Below are 11,113 nucleotides of genomic sequence, written 5' to 3' on the forward strand. Positions count from 1 at the left end.
GCTGGAGGAGAGGGTGGGTGGGGCACATGCAGGGGGCTCCCAGATTTCCTCCCAAATGTTTTGGTCCTAGAAGTCGCAGGCATCGGGTTATGGACACGCCCCTGCCCAGATGAGCCTCAGGTTTATAAGAGTAGAGACGTTTCTTGGGAGGAAAACTGTCACGTCAGGGACAGGATGACTTTGGAGTGATAGTTTTGTGACCTTCAGGTGCAGATGCTTCCACACAGAGCAGCACAGCGGTTCACCCAGACATATGTCCTAAAATATGTGACAGTACTTAGTGGGTCCAGTCTATAACATTTGCCTTTAAAGTGTGAAGTTTATTTTTTGCTTGACGCAGTCACTGGGGTCTGGAGTGTATATTAGAAAGTGACATCACAACATTAGACACGGCCGTTGCTGAGGGGTTCCGTGCAATAGGTTCCAATAGAGAACTCTGAGGAGCCCTGGGAATGTTGGTTTGCCATGAGGAGAACAGAGTATACAATATCCAAAGGTTTCACGTCATGATTCCACACCTGCGTCCGAAAGTCCTTGCGAAAGTTTCTGCATTGCCAAAGGGTCCGCTAGAGTTCCCGAAACAGTCTGCTAGGGTCTCAGTGTCTCACCTTGGTCCACTCTGAGTGATTAAAGCCTCAGTTATACACCCAAAAAATTGGACGCGTATATGGACGGATGTGTAGTCTAGTTATTTTTGGAATAGGTGTTTCACACATGCGTAGCAGATGACGATGGTCACTACGCCATATTAGTAACGAGTTGACTAGGTTGTAGAAAATGAAGGCCTAGTTCAGCCCTGAAAAACAGGATTATGCTCTTCTACAAATGGCAAACATGCATCTCACTTTGAGACAAAAGACAACTTTTTCTAACAAGTCCCTAAAAAGTCAGGCTACCCTCTCTTCATCAAATAGAAATATACAAAACACTCTCATTACATTTAGCTGATGCTTTTTTTTATCCAAAACAATTTACATTTTTACTCTATACACCGTATGTTAAGTATCTTGCTCAAGGACGCAATGACAAGGACGAGTGGAGCTGGAGCTCAAACCACCAATCCTTGATTGAAAGATGGGCACGCTAACCACAGACCCACAGTCCCCATCTCCCTTTTTTGACACTGTCCCTCTCTGCTAATAACGTTCGTACAGCCCCTATAAGCTGTGTCATATTTCAGGAAGGCACTCCTAATAAACTGGCATATGGCATGATGCTTTTGTGACTTCTTGCACCTTGCACACATTTCATGCGGGTCAGAATGTCCTCTCAAATTCCTCACGAAAATTCCATTCAAAATCTACTTCAGTTTTACCAGAGTCTCCCCACCTTTTCTGCTTTCTTTTTCAGGTAACAGTTGGACAAGCTGTGAATTTCAAAAAACATTTTAAATAAGGTAATTCATCAAATGATCAGGTTGAGAAAGCAAACGTTTAAACTACAAGCACAGCATCGTCAAGCACATGTTAAAATGTACATGTTTCCCCCAGTAGTTCAAGTGTTCCTACCAGATCATTTCTAGAAACACAGTCAGCCCTCGGTGCTGGCTCCTTGTCCTCAGAGGGCCCGAGTGATCAGTGGCTCTACAGTTGCCCGTTTTTAGTTTGTCTAATGGGTTAACTGCTGTGGGTAAATAAACACTCAGCAGATGCTGGAGGTGATCAAGCCTGAACTTTCTCTGTAGAAAACCGAGCAAATGGCATCCAGATTGACCGGTGCTGGTGCAGTCGTTGAGCAATCGCTGGTAAGGGTGAGAGAGTGTCATCGACAAGTCTGTTTTTTCAAACACGACCCCTCAACACATCTAACCCGGTCTCCCCCACCCCCGGACCCTATCAGCTCAGCTGCACCAACAACAGCAACCTGGGTGTAACCTGGTCCCACTCATAAAGCAGAGACATCATGGTGTTTTACCACGCGCAGGCCAGCCAGCAACACGACCCCGCTGCACTCTCTCTATCCCCAACACCACCACGCTTCACAGTTTGGAACCGTAAATACTTTAATCCTCCTGTCCAGCATAAACTCAAAGGAATGGCATAAAATGCCTGATGAGGTGATTAAAGTCCTAATGAAGTGTGTGTCAGGGAAGATGTGAGAACAGTGCTCAATGAGAACTTCTTACTATTAAGTCTCCCTAAATTCTTTTTGGAAGCTGATGACAACATCATGGGATGAAGCTGCCAACAAATAATGTAGAGTGCTTTTAGTCATAATCTTTCTAATATATAGGATATTCAGAAAAAAAGTCTTCTGAAATAGCAATAAGACGTGGCACAAAAGGCTCTTCAAGCCGTAGTATATTTCCATGTTGTTTCCTCATCATCATTGACATTGTTATAGACCTTGCAACAGTCAATTAAAATTTAGGACAGGGTATATGCCATCCCAGGAATCCTAAATTCTGTATTAGCTTGATTCCTATCCTTAGATAATTGATTATCTTTTCCAAATGCAGTTCGGAAACATGTTTCTGAAACAGCAAGAATCCAGAAACTGAGACAAAATAGGATTTGATGGAATAATGACATATTTGATGATGTATTGAGGCCACAGGACATTTGCTTCAGAAATTAACGATTGCTTTTGTTATGTCAGAAAACTGTTCAGACAGTTTTGGATGACTTTGAACTTCATTATTTTGTATTTTAACAAAGGCGTACATTATTATGCATAAAGTCTGAATTCCATTGCTGCTACAGTAGTGTACTGTGAACACCTGTTAGCTCACGGGTGAGCTGACAGGCGTTCACTAGGTTGCAACCTGCAAACTCACCACTAGATGCCACCAAATCATACACACTTGTCCTTCTAAAAAAGAAAACATCTTTTGGCATTGTTGAATTTATTTGTAGGTGTTACATCTTGTCTGCCATCATATCGATGACTGGCGGGTATCTCACTTTTAATAAAAGACCAATACAAGTGGCCAACAGGTATTTTTTTTTGTCTATACTACATCTAAAATAAAAATCTGATCTTTCCACTATACTCCCCTCTGCAATATCTCCACTGCCCAGTATGGAGTGAAAAGACGATGAGCGTACGGCCTGTCTGCTGGGAAAGTCAGATTATTTGACTCATCGGAAACAGCTGCACTGAGAAGAAAAGAGCCTCCTCCTAACGGCCAGCTGCAGCAAGCTGCAAGGGCCGTTTATGAGTTATTTGTGTGTGTATGTGGAGGAAGGGGGGTGGAGTATGCTTTGAATAATTTAGACTAGAGTTTAATGTACAACAACATCTACTGCATCTTTAAAAAATAACTGTGGTTAGCAGACCAATCACAGTCTTGCGAGCTGCGAACGGCTCACGTAGCTTTGTCGGATAGTCAGTGTCTTGAATGCTTGCATCTCTGGGTAAAACCTGAGTGTAAATGACCCTTTAGGTACCAACAGCAGCTAACACTAGCTTGGCTAACTATAGCTATGTTAGCAAGGTGCAGCCGTAATTCACGTTAACTGTGATATTAATTGGGACGCTGATTTTGACTAGTGAAAAACAGGCTTGTTTGAAAAAGAAGAGCTAACTAGAGTCTTTTAGTACAATGAAATGGAAATGTCGTTCTGTCATGAGCCGATGTCAAAGAGCGACAAATCAAACATTTATTCATAGAAAAAAAAGTGTCACCGAATGGCCATGTAAAACAAAATACTGGAATTTTGTGAAATCAACTTTTTGTCATAAACCTTAGTTAATAGTACATCATTTTGTTATCTTAAAAGTTCTATGAAGAGAAGTAGAATGAGTGTGAATCTTCCATTGAAGGTGACAATAAAACCCTCAAGTGTTCTAGAGTACTGAGAATCAACAATCCAGAAATCATGACCCGGTTCCTGACGATAATCCACAGACCTTGCTGTGTGCAGTTTTATGTACATGAAAGCAGCCATCTTTGCAGCCCAGTGAATCCGATGCAGACGTGTTTTAAACATGCATTCTCTACTGACTTCTTCGGTTACCAAAATATGTTTGATTTGAATGAAAGTCTGTGAGAAAATGACTCTATTCACTACTTCTACTTCAATTTGTTCCCTAAACCTTACTTTTACAGGGAGAACCTTGGACCTTTTATTTATAATTTTAGCTTTCTTCTCCAGTGTCTTTGGTTGTAGCTATTTAGACCCTCAACTAACCCAGATAAAGAATTCATTAGTTCAGTCCAAAGCAAAGCTACTGTAACCCCCAGAAGAGTAGCACCAGTATCATAATTCAGTCAACCCTCAATGTGACCTCAAGATAATACTCAGCCCTCATCTGCCCATCCTCGCTCCTCCCCCGCGCCTTCACCCCCATGAAGATGACTTTCACAGCTCTGACAGTCTGAGCAACCAAGACAGGTGGGGCAGCGTTTCATTAAAAGTTTAAAAAAAATGGCCTCAAGCTTTCAAGACTTTACAAATCCTTCATTTGAAGATGCCAAGTTGTCTTTTTTTATTAGATGACATCACTGTCAGGGATCTGTCTCAGGCTTCAAATGGGAAAAAGTTTTATGGGGGAATGTTTTTATTCTTTGAGCCACTAAAGGTAACACCGGAGCTAAAATAAACACCTTTTTCTAGGACCGACGTCTAAAAGGAAGCAGGTGTTTCTTGATCCTGGGGGCTAAAGAACCGGTGTGTCATCATCTCCCATGGGACTCCCGAAAGGCCCCCAAACAGGCAGACCATCAAGTCAACCCCTGTAATACAGGACGTCGACTCACACGCGATGATTCTTTTGGAGGAGCCCACCGCTGCCTTTAATGTCTAGCAAGCTGGGCTTCAAGTTCCTCTGGCCCAAGTCTTTGGCCTTCACGTGGGGGCCCTGAGCCAAGGCTTCTGCGGGTCAACACAATTTATCGCACCAGAGAAGTTGGCTATGAAAGCTTGTCTGACATGATGCAACAGACATGGCTTTAGGTTCGCTAAAGGGAGCTATAAAAAGTCTCATCCGTTTTGGCCGTGAGGTCATTCTCTAGGCTGTGGACACAGCGCTCATATCCTCTGTGTTGATTGGCAAGCAGTGTTGACCTGCAGCGAGGCTCTGCTCCTTTGTCTGTGGTGCAGGCTTTATGGTTGCCGACATGTACAGTAGAGCATGATTGCTTGTTTTTATGACTATATCCTTCTTAGTGTCAGGCCAGAGGGCATGAAGGGGTCAAAGCCTTATATTTCTTTTTGTCATTTTGTCCTACTAAGGAAAGTGTTTATTTTAGAGTTGCAAATAACTATTATTTTTATCGTCAGTTTACAACAACAGAAAGAAGCACTAAATCTTCACATTTGAAAAGCTGAGATAGTGAAGGCTTAACATTTATGTTTGGCCCTTTACATATTATGCTAATTTTCATGTTCATACTTGTGTTTTTGGTTTCTAATAGAACATGATTACATGCTTTAATGTTCAAAAACACTATTCCTCATACTCTGTGTCTTAATTCGAGGCTCCATTTAAGCGCCTGTCTCTTTAAGAGCTCTTCACAAAAAAGTCCAGTCTGCTCTGATAGGAGCAGTTGTGACATCACAACCTTACGAATGGCACAGTATTTACACCTAGACCTGTTTTATAATTTAAAAAAAACACAAACATTTGACTTTCTACAATTTGAGACCTTTAAATGATTGAGTGATCCACAGTTATGGATGTAATTGACTAATTGGTTCAGATGCATATAAAACCGTAATTTCTTTTTAAAGTAAAGCTGCATTAACAGATTACATTTTTCGTTCTGGCCTCTTGTGTGCAGCAGAAACAGGTGTAAACACAACACTGATACATTTAGGCTGTTATTTACTGTGTGGCAAACAGCATGCCTGATATTCACTGATCTTTTGGCTGTTTTTCCCCCACTACCAACTCCTTTGGGAAATATGTCTCTTTAGCTGCTCTGTGCATCACTTTGTTCACTAGCTAGCCTTAAAAGCCCCTTTCCCACTGGACGTAAGCCCCACTAACACCTGCTTACATCTGGCTTTTGTCTAGTTGCAATCAGCATTCATTCCCGGGACAAATGACTCACAGGTATTTATTGGCTCCAGCTACGATCGGCAGTGATGGAAACATGACACCCGGCTGTACCCGCTAATTCTAGCTCCTTTTTTGCTATGTATAGCACATTGAACTAAATGTGTGATAAAGAAAATTAACAGGGACCTAAACAACTATTGTAATTTATTGAAGTACAACACATGCAGCCACCACACAGACAAAAGGTAATTTGATCTCACTGATTGTCAAAATTCCACATCAACAAAATGAAACTTGTCAAAACTGTCAAAGAAACCATTCAACTGTTCCCACAGTCACTAACTCTGATTTGATTCAATTAAACCTCTAATTCATCATGTTAGATGTAAAAAGTAACTGCCATTAATCAGTATGTGTTCCTCAAAGCCACAAGACTCCATTAACAAAAAACTGTAATTTGACCTTGCTGATTGACTCGGACACAAACAAAATGAAAGAGTTTGAAAGAGAGATTGAATAAGTAACAAATATAAAATGAGTAGCTGTAGCATTTAACATTTAGTAACTTTTTTTGCAGGTTTTCCTGTGTTTAAAGAACATTGCTGTAATAGTTTGTTATGACTGTTGGCAACTGGAATAATGGGAATGACATTTCTTCTATTAGTCCATATTTATTGCATGCTCGATCTTAACATACAAGCAGCCTAATGTGCGTTCTCGGACGCATCACACTGGAACCTGAGTAACACTGCGCACCTGTTATGAACCTAAGTATTAGTGCGCAGCACTATATCCTACATCCCCCTTTCTTAACATGGATATTAAACTTCATCATTTTAATTGCTTATCAATCTACAATGAAATTAAACTAGTGCACTAATACACTCATATCACTACAACGTGTGTTCTTCTTCTTCTAATTGGATTACATCAACACAACTGACTAAATGCCATCTATCCTTTTTTAACTAACTTAAAAACATCATAAGAGAACATATTCAAGCCTTTCACTTTTCACGTAAATGTCATTAGTCACTGTATACAAACAGTTTACCATTTTAACAATCAACATTTCACATATTAAATCATTTTACATTCATCTTTATTTTTTTATTTTTTATTTTTTAATAATAATGTATGTTCACCATTTCACCACAGTCCTTAATGTTGACTCATTTAAAAGGCTTTGAACCTCTCGGGAGGTCAGACGACTCGGCCGCTCCTGGTTTGAATCAGGTTCGGTGTGGGTGAGGAAGTACAGTCCGTAGTCTCTAGTGTACTCGTAGATGACAAATCTGGCAAATCCTCATTCTTGCAGTCTGAAACTGAGTCTGAATTCACCTGGGTGAAAGCTGGCATTTTCCTCAGATGACGCCTGTTTCGTCTGTAGTGTTTCCCAGATGATGTTGTAGGAACAAGGTTTAACTCGCCCTGCTGTAACTACAGCTGGACGCCAACCCTGTGCAGTCTCCATGTGCACAGTGTTGCGAGGGCTCGGTTCAAGAAGCTGCTTCGTGCTTCTGTTGTACTGTTGCTGTCTTCTCTGGAGGCCTTGGAGCGCAGAGTGTGCATCCTGGGGCACTGCGGGCTAATGAATGGCGCTGGAGCTTGGTAGAGTGCATGAGCATTTGAGCAGGAGAGTAGTCCATACCCGTAAAGGTGTGTTCAGCAGGGTGAGAAGTGCAAGATGAAGGTCTGTTTCAGTTTGCTGTGCCTTCTTGCTCACCTGTTTCTCAGTTTTCACATGTCTCTCTGGGAGGCCGTTGGATTGAGCATAGCCAGGGCTAGAATGAGTGAGTGTTATGCCCCATGATGTTGCAACGTTGTGCATCTCATGACTTGCAAATGGAACATGGTCACATACTATCTCTTTTGGAATTCCCAGTCTGGAAAACACTGACTTATTTTCATGATGACGGTGTGGGTGGTCTTGTCCCTCATGTTCAGTACTTCTGGGTATTTTGATAAGTAGTACACTATCAAGAGGTAAGACTGACCTTGTATTTCCAATATGTCTGCTCCCAGCTTGTGCCACGAGAGCTCAGGAATGTCTTGTGAAATCATCGGCTCTCTCTGGTTTCTGGGCTGGAGCTGTTGAAATGTACTGCAGGCCTTGACCATGTCTTCAATGTCTCTCGCTATTCGTGACCAGTAAACGTGTCTTTTGGCCAGTGCTTTTGTTCTGTGCATACCTTGATGCGCCATGTGTAGCTTTTGCGGCGACTCTCGTCTCAGCACATTTGGAATGATTATTCTGTCACTGGCAAACATTATGCCGTCTCTCACAGACACAGTGTAATTGATGGGCCAGTATCTTTCTGTGTATCAACTTTTAGCTTTTCTAGTGAATCTGCGCTGAGAGCGTCAGTGGGCTCTAAGGTATAAATCAATTTCTCATTAGCAATGTCGTCTTCTGATGTATCTTGGCCCTGTATGACTGCTCTGGACAGCGTGTCTGCAATCAGCATCTCTTTACCTGGTTTGTAGATGACATTCAGGTCGTATCGCTGTAGCTGCAGGAGCATTCTTCGCAGTCTGGATGGTGCTGCGCGCAAGGACTTTCTCAGGATGTTCTCAAGTGGCTTATGGTCTAACTGGACATTAACTCTCACGCCATTGGCATATTGATGAAACGTTTTGACGGCAAACACGATGGCCAAGAGCTCTTTTCCTATCTGAGCATAATTCTGCTCCAATCCAGTAAGTGCTCTTGATGCATAGGCTATTGGGTGTCCATCTTGAAGCAGACACGCTCCCAGCCCATCCTTAGATGCATCAGCCTGTATAACAAGCTGTTTCCTTGGATAAAAAAAAACCTGAGCACAGGTGCATTGGTAAAGGCCTCTTTGAGTCTCTTGACGGCCTCATCATGTTGCCACAGCCACTCCCTATCTTTGTGTAGCAGCTGTCTCAAAGGCACTGTGGCCTCACCTAGAATGTATTGAGCAAGATATTTTATCATGCCCAACATTCGCTGTCGCCCTGCTTTGTCCTCGGGTGACGGCATCGCTGTGATGGCTTTTATTTTCGTGTCGTCCGCCTTTACTCCTGCAGTGACGATGTGCCCCCCTGGCCTGCCGGTACCCGTCAGCTGCTTTACGAGACCTCTGGGGGCCTCCTTCAGCTTGACGGCTTCCCTCACCCCTCACCAGGGGTTCTCGAGTTGCCGCCACATCAGACACCGACGACCTTCCGACCACAGCTCATAGCGTCTACGTCCACAATAGAGGCTTTGAACAAGGTTCACTCGGATTCCATCCTTCCTTCCGGAGGTGGGAGTTGAAGACCTACCGGACAGGATTCTCTGCTAGATGTTCCCAATTCACCCTCACAACAAGTTTGGGGTTGCCAGGTCTGTCTGGCCAGTTCTGGTCCTCTCTTCACCCAAGTGTCCAAGACATACGGCCACAGATCAGATGATACGATTACAAAGTCGATCATTGATCTCCAGCCTAAGGTGTTCTGGTGCCAGGTACACTTATGAGCCACCTTATGCTCGAACATGGTGTTCGTTATGGCCAAACCGTGGCTAACACAAAAGTCCAACAAAAGAACACCGTTCGGGTTCAGATTGGGCAAGCTGTTCCTCCCAATCACCCTCCAGGTTTCTCTGTCATTGCCCACGTGACCGTTGAGTCCAGCGTTGTGTGTGTCTCTCAAAGTCTCCCAAAAAGCACACCTGTCTGTTCGTGAAGGCCGCTCCCTTCGCTGATGGCCTGGCAGAAGACATTAAGAAGGGTGATGTTACCTCTCGTCACCCGTCTCAATGTTTAGACCTTTTAAAAATGACTTGTCCTTCACTGGTGGAAATGAGGAGAGTGAGACTGAACAGTTACAAGTCACAGCCGTTAAACCAAACCATGAAAGACGCTAACTGGCTTCTATGTGTGTTAGTCAAATGAGCGGCCCCTTTTCACCTCACGCATGGTCATTTTATCCATTTTTCATTTTGACATAACGATTGGTGCAGTTTTGAGGGTGTTGGTTTTTAATAAAACTCTCTGGACCACCACCACAGTTTTACACACATGGGAGGGATCCCAAGGTATATATTTGTAATTTCCCCTAAAGTGTGTGAGTGTGTGAGAGAAGGCACATGCATACATATATACTGACATGAATATGTATTTTGACTTATGGCCATTTTGCTTGAAAATAGCTATCTCCTGTCCGTGGTCTATTGAGACACATACTTGCATTCCCATGAGGGGTTAGTGGCAGGGGGCCACTGAGGGCCGAGCCTTGTCTGGTCTGGACTATTGGTCCCGGTTCTCATGACACCTGACCCAGAGCACATCCTGTGGTCAGGCTTCAGCGCTGTGCTGTAGAGGGCCAGGACCTGCTCATGAGGAATCTCCTAACATGGCATGGCAGGATGGGGACATGCAGGCACCCTGCTCAGGAGCTTTAGCTTTTCTTTTTGACTAACACAATCCTGACTGATGTGTGTAGTCCTGACTGATCCGGCACTGCAGAGGTCAGATTCGGCCTAAGTTCTGTTTGTATGGCTGCTCCCTCTGCTGGTCAGGGGGAGCACTGCAGATGGTGCCAGACAGTCAACAAAGTACCACAACATACTGAGTTGACAGCGTGAGTTGTAAAGCACACATAGCAGTGTAGCAGGTTACTAGTAACTCTAGAATGTTCTGCATAACATCTGCATTATTTATATCCTGCAGAGTTTTGTCTACTTCATGTGGTTTATTTGCTTGTGACTGAGGATCAGCTTGATGAAAAATACCTGGTAAACAGATTGTGGTCCCATTATCTAGCCTGATAAGATTAGCCTGAACACACCATTAAATAATCAATCACAATTGGCTAATGTTGGCTGCATTTATTGACTCTTTGAAATATGATATATAGGGCCATTAGGACATAATAGCTCTAGAAATTAAGACTTTGGAGGATCTAGCCTCTGTGGGACGAGGTATAAAGAGAACTGCATACTGTGTTGCTTTTCAAATATTAAATTGAATAAATGAAGTCACCTGAATCTTCAGGAAATCGTCTGTAGCCATGATCTAATCGAGCAAGCAACATGTAATAATTCTGGAAAATAACACTGGATTCAGCAATTCAGCAGCCTTTTAGGACCTCGGCCCATTTAAGAGTTTGGATTGGTTCACTCTTCCTCTGCGCTAGGCTGGGACACACTTTTTTTTTT

Source organism: Clinocottus analis, unplaced genomic scaffold (genome assembly GCF_023055335.1).
Source record: "Clinocottus analis isolate CAN_PGR_092001 unplaced genomic scaffold, fCliAna1.0.p SCAF_3, whole genome shotgun sequence".
In the NCBI taxonomy this organism is placed as follows: Eukaryota; Metazoa; Chordata; class Actinopteri; order Perciformes; family Cottidae; genus Clinocottus; species Clinocottus analis.